Source organism: Pelophylax lessonae (genome assembly GCF_965119305.1).
Source record: "Pelophylax lessonae genome assembly, chromosome: 13".
Taxonomy (NCBI): Eukaryota; Metazoa; Chordata; class Amphibia; order Anura; family Ranidae; genus Pelophylax; species Pelophylax lessonae.
This window is the reverse complement of record NC_138780.1, coordinates 35,941,609-35,958,759: the sequence shown is the minus strand read 5'-3', so window position 1 is coordinate 35,958,759 and position 17,151 is coordinate 35,941,609. Positions and strand designations below refer to the sequence as shown.

The 17,151-nt window shown below is 44.8% G+C and overlaps 1 pseudogene across 1 annotated transcript in view; it reads right to left on the bottom strand.

Annotated features, from left to right (window-relative positions):
• LOC309569327 overlaps window positions 1-17,151 on the bottom strand; it is a 37,301-nt pseudogene that overhangs the window by 20,113 nt on the left and 37 nt on the right. The window contains exons 2-3 of the transcript in view: window positions 6,673-7,008; window positions 1,728-2,033 (exon numbers count right to left, since the gene is read on the bottom strand). The product of the transcript in view is annotated as an uncharacterized misc_RNA (transcript). The remainder of the gene's footprint in view (window positions 1-1,727; window positions 2,034-6,672; window positions 7,009-17,151) is intronic.

Sequence of the window (17,151 nt, the reverse complement as noted above, 5' to 3'; positions counted from 1 at the left end):
CTGCAGATTGGCACTTATCTGGCTGCATTTATGAGGCTGCAGATGAGCACTGATCTGGCTGCAATTGTGAGGCTGCAGATTGGCACTGATCTTGCTGCAAGGGTGAGGCTGCATTGATGGGCACTTATCAGGCTGCATTGATGGGCACTGGTGAGGCTGCAACTGGGCACTGATAAGGCTGCATTGATGGACACTGACCCTTATTTTGCTTCAGAATTCTTTATTTAAATATAAGGTTTTTTTTTACTGAAACTTCCCCCTTAAAATTAGGGTACGTGTGATATGCCTGTGTGTGTTATACGCCGATAAATACGGTACATTTTGTTTATGGGTGCAGGGTTGCTCCATGGGGAAGAGAAGGATACAAGGTAGAGGACCCAAGGTGCAGGCTATAATTCTAAAAATGTAGAAACTCCCATTGCTGTATTGTGTATCATGCTCCAGGTTTGACTAATCCTGCCTTTACTAACCAGTCAGTCACTGACCTGAAAAAAAGGTCTACAGGAGGGGAATTAAAACTGTTTAGACTTAATTGGCCAGATTTGTCCTGTTCCAGGTCAATAAGTTACTAAGTAGTGCAGGCAGCCACAAGTTCCCACAACTATTATTTCTGTTTCTGGAAGTTCATAACTTTGCCTCCCAGAACAATGATATTGGACTGATGGCCCTGAATGCAGATACTACCCCACCAGACGGTACACATAATATGTTATTTACATTTGCCTCTGTTCTGTCCTTTTCCAAGATGCAGCTCAGCTTAAACTGTGCACTGACCATAAGCTCCATGCTTTTGGTCCCTACTGTTTTCTGAATACAAATGGTGGCCCAAAGACTCCAATTGTTCTGTTTAATTCTATTAAAATTCTTACTATTTGCTATATTGGGTAACAGGGGTGTAACTACAGGGGTTGCAGGGGTTGCAATTGCAACTGGGCCCCATGCTCCAGGGGGCCTGAGCGGCTCCCCTGTACACCTGGATAGGAGGGGTGGCGGTGGCATCATGTAGAGAAATCACTGTCCTCCTTTTTCCTCCTGTAGCTGCAGGAGAAAAATAAAATAAAATTATAAAAAATAATACAATTAAAATACCAAAAAATAAAAACTACTGACACCAGTGGGTGAACTTCCAGGGTCACACTTGCAAACGGGCCCTGGCATTTCACCACCGTGGAGAGGCCCCAAGATGGCGTGAAGGGGGGCCCACTACAGAACTTGTGAAAGGGTCCCGCTGCGGGACCATAATAAAGGGCCCCGCAACGAGAGTAAAGGGCCCCAGTGGGATCTGTGGGAAAAGCCCCAGGCTTGAAGGGGAGGGCCCTTTATGGTTTCTTGCACCGGGGCCCTGAAGGTTCTAGTTACGCCTCTGTTGGGTAATATTGATTATTACCACCTCCTAAAGCGCATTGGTCTCAGCCTTTGGTGATTACACAGGTAGTCAGTGAGTGAGATTTTACTAAAATTCAGGAAGCAGAAAGTGAAAAAGTCAGTAGAATTGAGCAAACTGTACCCCTGAGCAGCTGGCAATGTTTTCAGAGAGCAATATTGGAAAGGACAACATGGAGGTAAGAGTAATGAACAACTTATGCTTACCTCCCATTGCCATTCCATAGATAATTCATGGACTTCTCCTTAACATAGTAGTGCATAATGTATGTAAATGATGGAATTATTTTCAGTTTAACTTCCATATAATTGGGAATGTATGCCCTATAATTGTATACTGTTACCTCTTTCTTTTATTGTCCAATGTATCTGGATAGGTGAGGAACTGAGCCAGACTTCGCAGGTCACATTATCTCCATAGTCCCAGGGGTCATTGGATAGTGAGAGTTGGTTCTGAAAAGTCTTCTTGTTGCCCCCAGATTCCTCCACAGAGGTCATGATGCCCTTGTGATGTTTTCCAGAAACAGTCCAGGTGATGGGAACTTTAAACAGAGAAGTACTGACTACACAAGCCAGCTCTATGGTAGCCTTCAGATGAGGGAATTTAGTCAAAGCCAGGAGGTGAATGGAGCTGTTCATTGCGGAATCATCTGTAAATAAATAAGGTATGCAGTATATGTTGTCTAATCTCTGTGAAACAAAAGCAGAATCCATACTTAAATAAATTGAACATTGTATTTCTGAACATAGGACACTATAGTGATTTAGCGTACTGTTCTAGATAATGTAAGTAATGTGTTGTCTAAGTGAGATTAGGTTTAGAAATAACAGTTTTTTTTCTACCTGTTATCACTAGAATCTGGCCAAATGAAATGCACATGGATTTGCTCTACAAAAATTCCAGTAATACAAAATACCTATTAGTTGGCCTGATCATCATGAGGTCACATATTGAGATGGGCTTTCTCTGAGTCAGACAACATGCAGAATGGTCATTAAAGTGGTTCTAAAGTTAAATTCTCTGCATTAACCACTTGCCTACTGGGCACTTAAACCCCCTTTCTGCCCAGGCCAGTTTTCAGCTTTCAGCACTGTTGCACTTTGAATGACAATTACACGCTAATGCAACACGGTACCCATATGAATCTTTTGTCTTTTTTTCACACAAATAGAGCTTTCTTTTGGTGGTATTTATTCACCCCTGGGATTTTTATTTTTTGCTAAACAAATAATAAAAAAAAAAAAAGACCAAAATGTTGAAATTATTTTTTTATAATTTATTATAAAATTTTGCAAACAGAATTTTTTTCTCCTTCATTGAGGAGGCTGCACTCATGGGCACTGATAGGCAGCACTTATGGGCACTGATAGGCAGCACTAATAAGGCGGTATTGATGGGCACTGATGGGAACTGATGAGGCAGCACTGGTGGGCACCGATGAGGCTGCACTGATGGGCACTGGTATGTGGCACTGAAGGGCACTGATAGGTGGCGCTGGTAGGGAACACTGATAGGTGGCACTGATCATGAGGCACTGATGGGCACTGATTGGCAGCACTGATGGGCACTGATAGGTGGCACTGGTGGCATTGATAGGTGGCATTGGTAGGTGGCACTGGTGGGCACTGCTTAGCAGTGCTGATATGCACTGGTATGTGCCACTGGTGGGAACTGCTTAGCAACAGTGGGTCTGGAGTGTGCGGGACCGATGTCCCATTCACTCTAGACAGTAATTGGCTTGGGCGGTCAGCGTTAGGAAAAAACAAAGCCGATTACCGTCTCTGTTTACATCACATGATCAGCTGTCATTGGCTGACAGCTGATCACATGGTAAGGGGCCGGTTCTTAGGGAATTTAGGCCAGTCATGTAGCCCTCTTTTGACTAAAGCGTGGGCAGGAAGAGGTTAAGGTGAAAAAACGTTTTGCCACTTGTTACCCCCCCAAACACTTACCTGACTCCTGGAACAATCTTTTCTGTGCCCAGCAGCAGTTCTTCTCTCTCCCTACATTTACAGGCACAGAGGCAGCAGCAGGAGCCATTGAATCCTGCTGCTGCCATTCAAAGCCTGTGAGGAAGGAGCAGGGGGCGGGGCCAAGCAGCACTGTGTGTGTCACTAGACACTCGGGAGCAATCCAACAGGCACACCCCATTGGAAGAAGGTTCCTATGGGGAAGTACTGAGAAGAGGAGAAGCCCAGAGTGCCGGTGAAGGACCCCAGAAGAGGAGGTTCAGGGCATTGCATAGAGCAGGGAAGTATAACTTGTTTGTCATTTTAATTAAAAAAAAATGAAGCTTTACAACCACTTTAATAAAAGCCTACAGCCCATTATTGCCAAAAATAAGCAGAGAATATTTGTTAAAGTAGATCTAAACTCGCTATAAATTGACCCTAACCATTTCCTATGGTCCTCCATCTCCTCACTTGTAGCATCAATGTTCTAACTTTATCTCACTGTTGAACAGAAATGGAGATTTCAGACTTTGTTCTAGTTTTGTTATCCTCTATGAACATTTTACTATTAGTCTTTGTACCATATTCTTTGGTTATATTACCACTCTGTATCACCTATTGGAACCCCTGTTATATGCTGTGAAGTGTAATGGGTATTGATGCTACTCCTAAATAAAAAAAAAATGCATAAACAGTAGATATAAAGCAAATTGCTAAAATCTCAAAAAAGTTTTAACATTGTCATTGGATTTCCCCCCTTAATGACCAGGCCATTTTTTGCGATTCGGCACTGCGTTAATTTAATGGAAAATTGCGCGGTCGTGCGACACTGTACCCAAATAAAATTGATGTCCTTTTTTCCCACAAATAGAGCTTTTTTTTGGTTGTATTTGATCATCTGTGTCAACTAGTGCTAACAATAGTTTACAAAGCCATCCACAACTCTGCCCCCAGCTACATCACTAAGCTGATCAAATATCAACCAAGCCGCTCTCTTCAGTCCTCCCAAGACCTCCTGCTCTCTAGCTCCCTTGTCACCTCTTCCCATGCTCGCCTCCAGGATTTCTCCACAGCTTCTCCCATTCTTTGGAACTCTCTTCCCCAATCTGTCCGACTGTCCCCTAATCTATCCATCTTTAGACGTTCCTTGAAAACCCTTCTCTTTAAAGAAGCCTACCCGGCTACTAACTAATAACACTGTTTCACTTGCTCCATCAGCTCATCCCCCACAGCTATTGCCTTTTGTATCAATTGACCCTCCCTTTTAGATTGTAAGCTCTAGCGAGCAGGGCCTTCTGATTCCTTTTGTTCCGAATTGTATTGTAACTGTAATGTCTGCCTTCATTTTGTTAAGCGCTGCGCAAACTGTTGGCGCTATATAAATCCTGTATAATAATAATAATAATAATAATCAGTGTGATTTTTATTTTTTGCGCTATAAACAAAAAAAAAAGCGACAATTCTGAAAAAAAACAAACAAACAATATTTTTCACATTCTGCAATATAACATTCCCAAACAAAAAAAAAAAAAAAAAATTAAAATCTAATTTTTTCATCCTTGTAGGCCAATTTTTTTTTGCTACATATTTCTGGTATAAAAAATCGCAATATGCATATTTTGATTGGTTTGCGCAAAAGTTATTGCGTCTACAAACTAGGGGAAGGTTTTATGTCATTTTTATTTCTTTTATTTTTTTACTAGTAATGGCGGCGATCTGCAATTTTTAGCGGGACTGCGACCATGCGGCAGACAGATTGGACCCCTAACTGACATTTTTGACACTTTTGGGGGGACCAGTGACATTGCTACAGTAATCAGTGCTAAAAATATGCACTGTTACTGTAATAATGACACTGGCAGGGAAGGGGTTAACCTAGGAGTGATCAAAGAATTAAATGTATGCCTAAGGGAGTGTTTTCTAAATGTATGGGGGATGGGCTTGTGAAATGATCATAGAGACCTGTGTTCCTATATAGAAGGATCACAGGGGCTCTGTGATCATTTCAGAGAGAATAACGGTCGGCTGTGTTTACAACAGCAGACCGTCCTGCTCTCTCAGCGGGGAGCGATTGCGGGTGCCCGGCAGCAACCGTGCCCACTGATCCCGTGGATTGGCATCCCCGCTGCCTAGTGGGGGCGGTAGTGCGCCATTGGCTGTGCGCACTCGCCCCCCAGCACCACCCCCATGAGCCGACGTTAATCTATGTCAGTTTGCACAGTGGAGCCAGCCTGCCACGGTAAATCTGCGGCGGGCGGTCAGCAAGTGGTTTATCTGCAGATTTTTTTTATTATTATACCTGATCCTGCTGTCAAGGTCCTTTTTCAAGTACTTCCAGTTATGGGCTGACAACAGTCAACAATAGTTGTAATCCTACTGTATATTGTTACCTAGTCACATGAGCCCTTGGTGACGACTACAAGCTGCCATGCTGATATAATGTACATTGCACAGGCCTTGCCCATCATTAGTGTCAGGAAGGCAAAAAAGTAATTAAAAAGGGCAAAACAGTGTTTTAGTCCCGGGTCACACTTGTGCGATGCGGGAAGGCTGCGAATTCGCAGCCTGTTCCCGCATCGCAAACGCACATCTGGCAGTTCATACTGCCATATGCGATACGCAGGGGGTGTCAATTAAATGTTAACGACACCCCCAGTTTGATCGCATGTCGCAGTGCGATCTGACAGTTCGCACAGGATCGAATCGCACAAGTGTGAACCACCGTGCGATCTGATCCTGATGCGGCTGGAAAAAAGGGTCATGTGCGAGTTTGGTGCGGATACAGTGCGAATTCAGCCATACAAAGTGTATGGCTGAATTCGCATCCACACATCCGATCGCATGTAATGAAGGAGCAGTGCGCTCCGAATTACATGCGATCGCCACACTCGCAATAATGTGAACCGGCCCTTACAAAAGAAAAAAAAAAACAAGACAACTGTTTATAAAACACAGTGGGGTTGATGTACTGCAGGTAAATGGGCTGTTTACTTTGCAAGGAAACTTATACTTTGTTAGGGAAGTTGCACTTTGCAAAGGCATTTTCCCAGAGCTTAGGGACTGTGGTGCCAAGAATACTTAATCACGCGCAAGGAAAAAAAATCCACATGATTAGATGATGGAAGACGGCAGAGTTTCCTCTCATTCACTAAGCTCTGGGGAAAATTTCCTTGCAAGGTGAACAGTCTATTTGCCTTTACTAAATCAACCCCAATGTTTTAGCATAAATGCCATCCAGGTTGTGTTTAGATAGATTCAAAGATAATTTAATCAGATGTCCCTGATAACAGCCAACGCCAGAAACATCAGAAAGAGTATCTTTGTATATAAACTTACCTCTTACAATTAGTTCTGTCCCATTACTAAATCGTAGCAGAGTCACAAAATGGAATGCACAGTAATAAACTCCAGAATCAATAATCTGTACATTATAAATCTCCAGGTTTGCCCTATAGGCAGAGTTTTTACATCCATATTTATGTTTATCATTATCATCTTTACAGGCCTTCACCTTTATAGGTCTTTCTCTTAGATCGGAGCACTTTTTGTACCAGGAAATGAGATTTCCTTCTTCCAAAGTTGAATTGGACGCACAGCTGATCACTGCGGTGGCACCAACCTTAGCTGGCACAATGTTCTGAGGATTATACAGAACCATCTGGGAGACAACCACTGGAAAAGAAGATGATTTAGGATTTAGCATGGAATATCCCCATTATGTAAATATATGACGGGTTCAGGTTTCGGTACAATTTTATGGAAAACTTTGAAGTTTAAGTTTAGAAAGCTACTATAAAGTTAGAAGGTGTTATACATTGACGGTGTAGTTGTGATAAATATATAACACATTTAATAAAATGTATTTAAGCGGAAAATTCACGAGTGACATTTCTGGTGCTAAAATTCTGCTAAGTACATTTTTGGAAACTGAGAACTATTTTTTACTTCCAGTATATATTTTATGAAGCAAAATCTGTCAACATATTAATGTTTCTGCATTACATTTTACTCCATGGGGTAAAACAAAAGCACAAGTTATAATTTATAGTTAGCAAAAAAGACAAATACCCATCAGGTTTACACTGTATGTTCCCGATGTCGATTGTCCCTCCCTTATGTCTGGTAAAGCCGTTGTTAGTAGAACAGTAAATTTGAAGAACTCTCAGTAAAAGATCTCTGGACAGCGGCATAAACTCAACAGGGTTCTAATATTTTCCCATCCTATCGATAACTAATTAAAAAGTTTTGTCTGGACAAACACTTTAACTTTTTACAAACTTCAATCCAGAGGAGGCCAAAATAAAATAGCTATCGTATTATGTGTGATGATAGACCAAAGAAACTATATTTGTGGTCGGCTAATTAATGATGATTAGAACCTGCAGGTATGGATAAGTCGGTGTGGTGTGCCGGAACCGACGTAGGGGGTAGGCCTGTAAATAAAAGAGGGCCCACCCGAGGGATAGAGTATTAAAAAAGGGTGAAGGTGGGTGGGGTGACAGCGTGTGACGCGGCAGGCGGGGAGGGGAGGAGCAGCGTCTTAAAGGCACCTTAGCTCCTCCCACAAATATAGGCCTGCGGCCTAACACTTGTGGTCGGCTAATTAATGATGATTAGAACCTGCAGGTATGGATAAGTCGGTGTGGTGTGCCGGAACCGACGTAGGGGGTAGGCCTGTAAATAAAAGAGGGCAAAAAGTAAGCGGTAAACACACTAATACTTGTCACAACTCACGATACAAGATTCTTGAAGGCTAACCTTACCTCTTTCCCCGGGTGAGGGGTGTATGCGTGGAAAATAGCTGATTCCCATCGCCCTGGTTATAATTATGTGCCCTGGCGTATTGGCACTAGAAGCAGCTGAAGCCGCCCCTGTTCTGAATGAATGTCCGGAATGCGAAGAGGGGTCCCAGCCTAATTCAATGCACAACGAGCGAATGTAAAACATAAATTAAGTAGTGGTTAGGGGACTACCTGTCAGGGAGAATGGCGGAGAGCGGCTGGGAGAGTCCCGAGCTGGAAGATTTTCAGGATTCCAATTAGGCACCAGTTAACCTCGGTCGGGTAGACGGGGATGCCAACGGATGGTATGTCTGCCCGGCCTATGAACGTCGGAGTGAAAGGACAGCGGTCCTCTACCTACCTAACCTCTCGAGGAGGCACGATTGCCTAGCCGACCGGGTTGCAAAGGTGAAATCCCGGGACCAAGAGCCCATGGACTAATAAATGGAAGTTGATGACTAGGAAGTACGAGGTTCGAATGGTGACGTGTCCAGTACGCCAGAAGGTCCGGAATTCCCATCTAAGGGCAGCGCTTGATGTCTCGTGATGCTCTCCCTACCAAACCTACAATACCTTCTTCACTGGGCAACCCTGAGGAAAGGAGAAAGGCTTGGAGCAGATGACAAAGCGTGGATTGTACACTAGACAAAGTAAAGTTTGCCCGTGTTATAGAGAAGTCTGAGCTAAAAGGTGGCAAAAAACAGCGAATGCGACCATGGTGAACTGAACGACCGTGTAAGACAAGTTCAATTGAGAACCTTGGAAGATGGTCAAGGCTCTGGCGTGAGTCCTCCTGGTGTCCGCAGATACGGCCACCCGGGACAATTGTCACCGTGAGCCAAAAACCGGGCTAGCCCAGGATCAACTTGACGAACTTGGGGAACTTGTGAATATCGCCAAAGAGGAAGAACTGACCGGTGGCTGCCTCCCAGGTCAGCCAGCGAACCAGCCTCATGATGATCAAAGAAGATGAACGGCCCTACTTGATCTCGTCTCGGCTGCCTAGTTGATACTAATACTTCACAGCCATACCTGTCCAGGATTGCCCCATGCGAAAGCCGGCGTTACTATCAGGTAAAACCCTAATAAGGCCGAAGTCTCACGAGAGGCGGATAAGTCAAGAGACCTAACCGGCCAACAAACACCTAAAGAAGAGTTTATGAGTGCTGCCAACCCGGTAACGGCGGCTGCGTCCGTCCAGACGTAGAGGGTTCGCCAAATGTGGAGGATCGGGCGGATCCCGGTGGGATGAACATGGAGACCCCATGCTGGTGTACCAGGAATACCAATCCCATAGCCAGGACTACCCTAGCCGGGGAATCTGAGCGTCCAAGGTTCATCTGGAAGGCCCGTTGATAAGCCCAACAGCCTAGAAATAAATGATCTACCTTGGGGAATAATGCGTGTTGCAGAATTCAAGGAACCAACCAGAATGAAGATCCTTACGAACAAGTTCCAACTAGTAGGAACTTAACTACTTCCTAGCGAAACGCCCGAGTTTGACCACGGGGGGGACTAGACTGTGTGGCGTGGAACGAGTGTGACGCCTAAGAGGACTAGTCTAGTGGTGGGTACAGTAGTCTTGTCTAGTGACAGGGGGACGCCTAAGGTAGTGACGGTGCTACAGTGCCAAGGGATTGACAGGGTTGCAGTCGCTATGTGCGACCAACAGGAAATCATCCACGTGATGAAACATCGTGGGGCATCTAGAGAAAAAGAGGAGGAACCAGCAGGGAGTCTCAGCAAGTGACGAAACTTCCCAGGCTACTCAAGGCCCCAAACGTGAGACTAACAGGAAGGAACATACTACTGCCCTTGACACCATGAACAAGGAAGGACGAATGGGTAGCAATTCAAGGCGTAGGGGTGACGGACTAACTGAGCCATGCGGCCCTACCTGCCTTCAAGTTGGCTTGGATGGCATGACCAGGGTGAAACGGTAAGGAGAGAATAGGTAGATAGAATGAGGGTAAATACAGGCTCGGGTTAGTGGACGAACGAAGAGCAGACAGATAATGACAAGATGTTTATTGGAATATGCGCTGGTGCCTACCCCAATGGAGTTTGGCGGCATAGCAGGCCCATGGATTTGGCATGGGCCCAAGGCATATGGAACAGATGTGCAGCAGACTGCAGGCACTAAAATTACAGGCACCTCCATAAGGGTTAAAGCACAATTGAGCCAAACAAATGACGGGACGACCAAGCCTGTCCCTTAGGCTACGTAGATCGGGTTTGCTAGCTCCCCCATGAGGAACCAGGAAAGGAGGGATCAGCCTCCGAGGGGCACAGGTCGGCAGTAGGAGAGGTGGAGGAGCAGACTGCCTAAGCCTGCGAAAAAAAAGCCTGAAAAATAGTTCTGAGCCCAAGAGGCTCCAGTGAGAACGGACGTAAAACTGGGCCAAGCTGCCACTGCTTGCTGATACAGATTGTGGAAGTCGAAGGACAAGAAAACCCCCGTACTGCCGCCTAAGTCAACCACCACAAGAAGTTAAAACCTAATACCTTCCGGCATTGCAACGCACGGAGCATGCAATGTCCCTGTGGATGCCGAAGGCTAGGACAAAATCTGGTATGGAAGCTTGTAGAGTCTTGGGTCTCCGGCCTTCATCATGATGGCCGAATCACCGTAACTGTACACCCAGTTTCCTACATCAACTAGAGAGGCAGATAGTAAGGAAACCAGGTACACGTCCACCCCTCAAAAATGTCCTAGCGGAGTGCTGGGGGGACAATGTGCCGGGGAAAAGATTGGGGAAGCAGAAGGGAAGAAAGGCGAGGCTGGGGGCCTACTCCATCAGTTGTTAGGAGTGAGAGCCTGCAACGGCTTAGAGGGAAGTGGGACCATGTGGGATGGTCAGCGTTTCCAGTTTGGACAGACTGACACTGTTTGATTGTAGTGATCAGAAGATGGAGTCTAGCGTCCTTTAATGTCCGTCCGAGCCCCCCCCCCGAGAGCAGGTACCCAGTCCAGGAACCCCAGGATGTGCTGAGAGCTGTACACAGGATACAGCCTCCTTGCCGTAGCTGAAAAGGGGAGCCCGTATGGCTAAAAACAGACGAAGTCCTGGGGATGGTCCAGGGTCTTACAAGGGGCCTGGCGTGGAAGGTTCTCGGAATTCCCTGGGGGTACCAGTTCTTACAGGGGTGGTAGGCCTAGCGGGTGTGCCTGGAGGGGATGACCCTTCGCCTACGATGACTGCTTGAGACATGCTGAAAAGAGAAAATAACACACAAGAAAAATTGGTTAAACAAACACCGTTGAGCTAAAACAGAACTGGCTGGCTAACTAGTGCCGAGGCGAAAGCTGACTACCCCGTGACAGGTGAGGCCCTGCTAGTTGCCGAGCGGCAGATGAGAGGCTCTATCTATGATTTGGGCGTGGGGCACGAGCCACTAGCGTGGTGGCGGGGGGTTGGCCTCTCGGTGACTGGTAAAAGATTAACGTGTGGCCGTGACAGGTGAGGCCCTGACTATGATCCCAAGAGATGGGTGGATGCGAGGCACTAACTATGATTTGGCCCGAGGGCGAAAAAATCTCCGTGTTGAGATTGGGGTGTTGGCCTCGCGGGACCAGCTACCAGGGAGACTAAGGCCAGCGCCTAGCCCTAAATAGCCAGTTCTCTAACCCTATACGGAGGCTTGATGAAAGGGTAGTGCAACATAACGAAGTAGTAGTAGTACACACGGAAGTAGCGTACGTAGTGTAGTAGTATAACAGCGGCACCACATGCGTATAGAAAGTCAAGTAGTGTAGCAGTGTAACCGTAGCACGGCGGTGGTAACAGCGTAGGTAGTGAAACAATAGTGTATAGTAGTCACGTGGTGGGAATAGTATCAATGGTGATATAGCGTGGCCGTATGGTAGCGTCCATGGTAGTGACATGCATGACGGCATGTAAGCAATGGTGCATGAAGGAATGATATTGGCAGCGCCTCTGTAGGTGTAAGCAGTAGCGCGTGCGGTGGAAATAGAAAATGTGGCAGTATATACCGTCATGGTGCACACAGTACCGGCATAGCAGTGTATCGGCACGCAGTAGTTGTGGTATTTAACAGTATAGCCGTGTAGCTGAAACAGTAGAACACGACATGGGAGTGAAGTGGCACGAATAGCAGTAGACCAAAAAGATAACAGCAGTAACAGTAGTGTGACAATACATAGCAGCAGTACCCATGGAAATAGTATTACGGAGTAGTATGCCTAGTACCAATAGAGTAACAATACCCGTGTTGACAATAGTGTTAGAGTAGCAATGCCCAAGGCAAATAGTATAGCAGAGTAGCAGTACCCCTGGTAGCAACAGTATTAAGGTAGCCGTGCCTATAGTAACAATAGTATAAGAGTATCAACCCAAAGCACGAGTATCAGTAGTAGCAGTACCCCTAGTCACGACAGTATTAGAGCGGCAGTACCATGGTAACAAGGCAGTGTCCATAGGCAGGGCAACAGAACCCAAAGTAGCAAATAGAAAATAACAGTAGAAGTACACAGCTAGTACAGTGGTACAGACAGAAAGAGTAGAAAGAAGCAGGGCCGTGGCCTGGTGCAGGCAAGGCAGAAAACAAGACCCCCCAGAGACCCTCGTATGAAGTGTAGCCGTGGCCTGGAGCAGGCAAGGCAGAATCAAGCCCCCGCAGGACCCCCCCAGTAACATCCCCCCCCCCAGCAGTACCTGCCGCCCGGCGGCCGGACGGATGGACGGGCCGCCCGAGCGGAAGATGACGGTGCATGAGGCTGGAAGCAAGCTGCAGGCAGGCCGGGAGGAAACAGCGGTGGTGGCGGGGGCGTCAGCGGAGTGGCGGTGTCGGCCGTCAGCGGAGATGGCGGAGATGGCGGAGCCGGCCGTGACAGCGGAGATGGCGGTGTCGGCCGTGTCAGCGGAGATGGCGGGGGCAGCGGCGGCTGCTGCCTAACCGGAAGTTCGGCTGTCCGGGGTGACAGCGTGTGACGCGGCAGGCGGGGAGGGGAGGAGCAGCGTCTTAAAGGCACGCTAGCTCCTCCCACAAATATAGGCCTGCGGCCTAACACTTAACTACCTCAATACTGGGCACTTAAACCCCCTTCCTTCCCAGACCAATTTTCAGCTTTTAGCGCTGTTGCATTTTGAATGACAATTGCGCGGTCATGCAACACTGTACTAAAACCAAATTTATGTCATTTTTTTCCCCACAAATAGAGCATTCTTTTGGTGGTATTTGATCACTGCCAGGTTTTTTCTTTTTTGGTGCACAAATAAAAAAATACCGAAAAGTTTGAAAAAAAAAAAGTTTTTTTGTTTAGGTTATACAATTTTGTAAATAGATACGTGTTTTCCTGCACTGATGAGCACTGATGACGCCGCACTGACAGGCACTGATGAGGAGACACTGATGGGGTGGCACTGATATGCAGCACTGATGGGCACTGATAGGTAGCACTGATATGCAGCACTGATGGGCACTGATATGTGGCACTGATAGATAGCACTGATATGCAGCATTGGTGGGCACTGATAGGCAACGCTGATGGGGACTGATAGGCAACACTGATGGGGACTGATTGGTGGCACTGATGGGCACTGATAGGTGGCACTGATGGGCGGCACTGATGGGCACTGATGGGGGGCACTGATGGGCACTGATAGGCAGCACTGGTGGGCAATAATGGGCACTGGTGGGTGGCACTGATAGATGGCAATAACGGGCACTGGTGGGCAGCACTGATAGATGGCATTGGTGGGCAGCACTGATAGGGGGCACCACTGGCAGGCTCTCTGAGCCCTGTTGGCCATCCCTGGTGGCCATGGTGGGCATCCCTGTTGGTCATGGGTGGGCATCCCTGGTGGCTCTAGTGGCACCCCCTCCCCCCAGGGCTGCACTGGTAATCAATCATCTGATTACCAGCACAGACCCCCCCTGTGATCAGTGAGTACTTATAAATACTCACTGATCCCCCCGGCTGCAGCACCGATCCTCTCCTCTTCTCCTCACTGACAGGATCTGTCAGGAGGAGAAGAGATCAAAGCCGTTGCAACGGCTGTATTGACATTACATGACTGCTGTTAATGGACACAGCCGTCATGTGATCAGGAGGGCCAATCACAGGGCCCTCCTGACGCATCTTGTTGCTCTGTGTCCTAGGGACACAGGCACATCGAGATCGCGCTGCTGCGCGTGCCCGCAGCGCAATCTCTCTCCTTCTGAAGGACATTCTGGAACGTCCGATCAGAAGGACGAGACTCCCACCCGGCCGTATATGTACAATGGCCCGGGTGGGAGGTGGTTAAGCCAAGTCAATAATATTTTGCGTTTGCTACAAACATAGAGTGGGGCCCATTCACAAAGATTATCACATACAGTAGGTTATCCGTTTTTTAAAATATCACTAGCATCTGCCTGTTGATATAATAATAATTCATGAGACATGGTTTTTAAATTCAAAGATTGATTTCATGTAAAAAATACAGATTTCATGACTATATGATGTAATTGTGTTTGTCAGTTGCAAAAAAGAAAATTATCCTGAGAAAAAAAAAAAAGATTCTGTTACAAAATTTTTTAACAAAAACTAAAACTATTTTTTTTTATTTATCAAAAAAAAAAAATGTGCATTAAATACCACCAAAAGAAACTTCTATCAGTCTCAAAGAAATTATAAAAATGTTGTTTGAGTACAGTGTTGCATGACAACACAATTGTCATTCAATGTTGGACAGCACTGAAAATTGGCCTTGGTAGGAAGGGAAGAAAGTGCCCAGTAGCAATAACTCATTCATCTTAGTCATACATCGTAGTGATACATCTGAGTGATTGGATCCCATGAGGAATTGTTTACTGTTACGGATCTAATCAAAGATTTTTCTTTGGTGAACTTAATTTTTTTTTCATCTTTTATATAACACAAGTATTAAATCATCTTCAATGGGTTTGTTCTACAAGGGAAGTTGTCATTTCTACATTTTTTGAGCATCCTTTAACCATTTAATTTTCAAATTTTATTGCATTCGACCTTAAAAAAAAAAAGGCCTTGTGGGAACAAAAAATGTGATTAAATATTGTGGCACCATGCTGCTAGGAAACATAATTCCTTGTAGCGCATCCTCCCTCTGTCTAATGTTCGGTAGGTTCACTACCATTTACTGGGACTGATGTGACAGAAAACAATTGCCCATTCGATTCCAGAAAATGGCAAACGTAGCAATGGTGATCAAATTTCAGTATTTGTTTTGAATGTCCTTTCCCCCTAAAAGTTTTATAACTTTTACTATAAAATAAAATATGAAAAAATTGCCCAAAAAATATTCATAAAATTAAGGTGGCATTCACCAATCTTTAACTACAGGTTAATCAATCACTGTTTTTTAACCACTTCTAGACCGAAAGGATTTGCCCTTTAATGACTAGGCCATTTTTTGCGATTCGGCACTGCATTACTTTAACGGACAATTGCAATGTCGTGCAACACTGTACCAAAATAAAATGAATTTCCTTTTTTCCAACAAATAGAGCTTTCTTTTGGTGGTATTTGATCAGATATATCATTGGTATATTGATTTTTATTTTTTGCGCTATAAAAAAAAGAGCGACAATTCTGAATAAAATTCTGCCTATATAAAATTCCCCCCCCCAAAAAATGTAAAATTCAAATTTTTCATCCTTTAAGGTCAATTTGTATTCTGCTATATATTTTTGGTAAAAAAAATCGCAATAAGCGTATTTTGATTGGTTTGCGCAAAGATTATCGCGTCTACAAACTAGGGGAAAGATTTATGACATTTTTATTTATTTATTTATTTATTTTTACTATTAATATCGGCGATCTGCGATTTTTAGCAGAACTGCAACATTGCTGCGGTCCGATCTGACCCCTAACTGACATTTTTGACACTTTTGGGGGGACCAGTGATATTACTACAATAATCAGTGCTACAAATATGCACTGTTACTGTACTAATGACACTGGCAGGGAAGGGGTTAACCTAGTGGGTGATCAAAGGGTTAAGTGTGAGCCTAGGGAGTGTTTTCTAACTGTGTGGGGGAGGGACTTGCGAAAGGATCATAGAGAACTTTGATCCTATATAGAAGTATCACAGGTGCTCATCAGAGAGAACAGCCGTCCTTCTCTCTCAGCGGGGAGTGATCGTGGGTGCCCGACCGCAATCGCGGCCACTGGCCCCATGGATCGGCATCCCCGCTGCCTAGTGGGGGTGGGAGCGCGCTGACAGCAGTGTGCGCTCGCCCCCAGCATCGCTTCCGCGAACCGACGTACCCATACGTCGATTAACGCAGCCGAGCCAGCCTGCCGCAGTATATATGGGGCGGGCGGTCAGCACGTGGTTAAGCGCATACGCCTGGACAATACCCCTACAATGTTTGTTAAATGGTGCAGTCACTATTTTATAAATATATGCCTAGTATTGAGAGGAAATTTAAAAAAAAAATTGTGTCAAATAGAATCTTCCCCTAAAACTCACTTAAAAAGAAAAACAATTTTGGCATGATGTATATTCATGAAGTTCAATAAAAAATTGTGGTTTATGGAGTTACTGTTTTATTTTACTTATGTAGGCCAGATTCTGTGTTTATTAATTATGAATTTGTTGATATTAGTATATTGTATAATATGCATTGCTTTTGATCCTTTTAACTTACAAAAGTGTTCATTAGACATGGCTGAAATTAATTCTAAAATTACTAGATATTTATAATTTATTTGAAAGATAAAAGTTAAAAGTTTCAAATCTTGTAGTGTTCCAATATTTTTTTGAAAAAATGTTAAAAAAGTTTCACATACAACTCAACACAATCTATACAGAAACTAAAACACAATTTTAACCAGTCATCAAACTTCCATGTTTTATGTGGTCTTTTTTTAAATTCCAAATAGTTTTTCTTTTTTTTTGTCATATACCGGATTTTAACAAGACTATATGAATGTTAGAAGAACAAATAATTTGAGAACTAAAATGTTCACATATTTATGTTTATTTATTTGTCATAAATAACTCATTTTAATGTAGGCAAAACCATATTCTGAGAAATTAAAGTTACG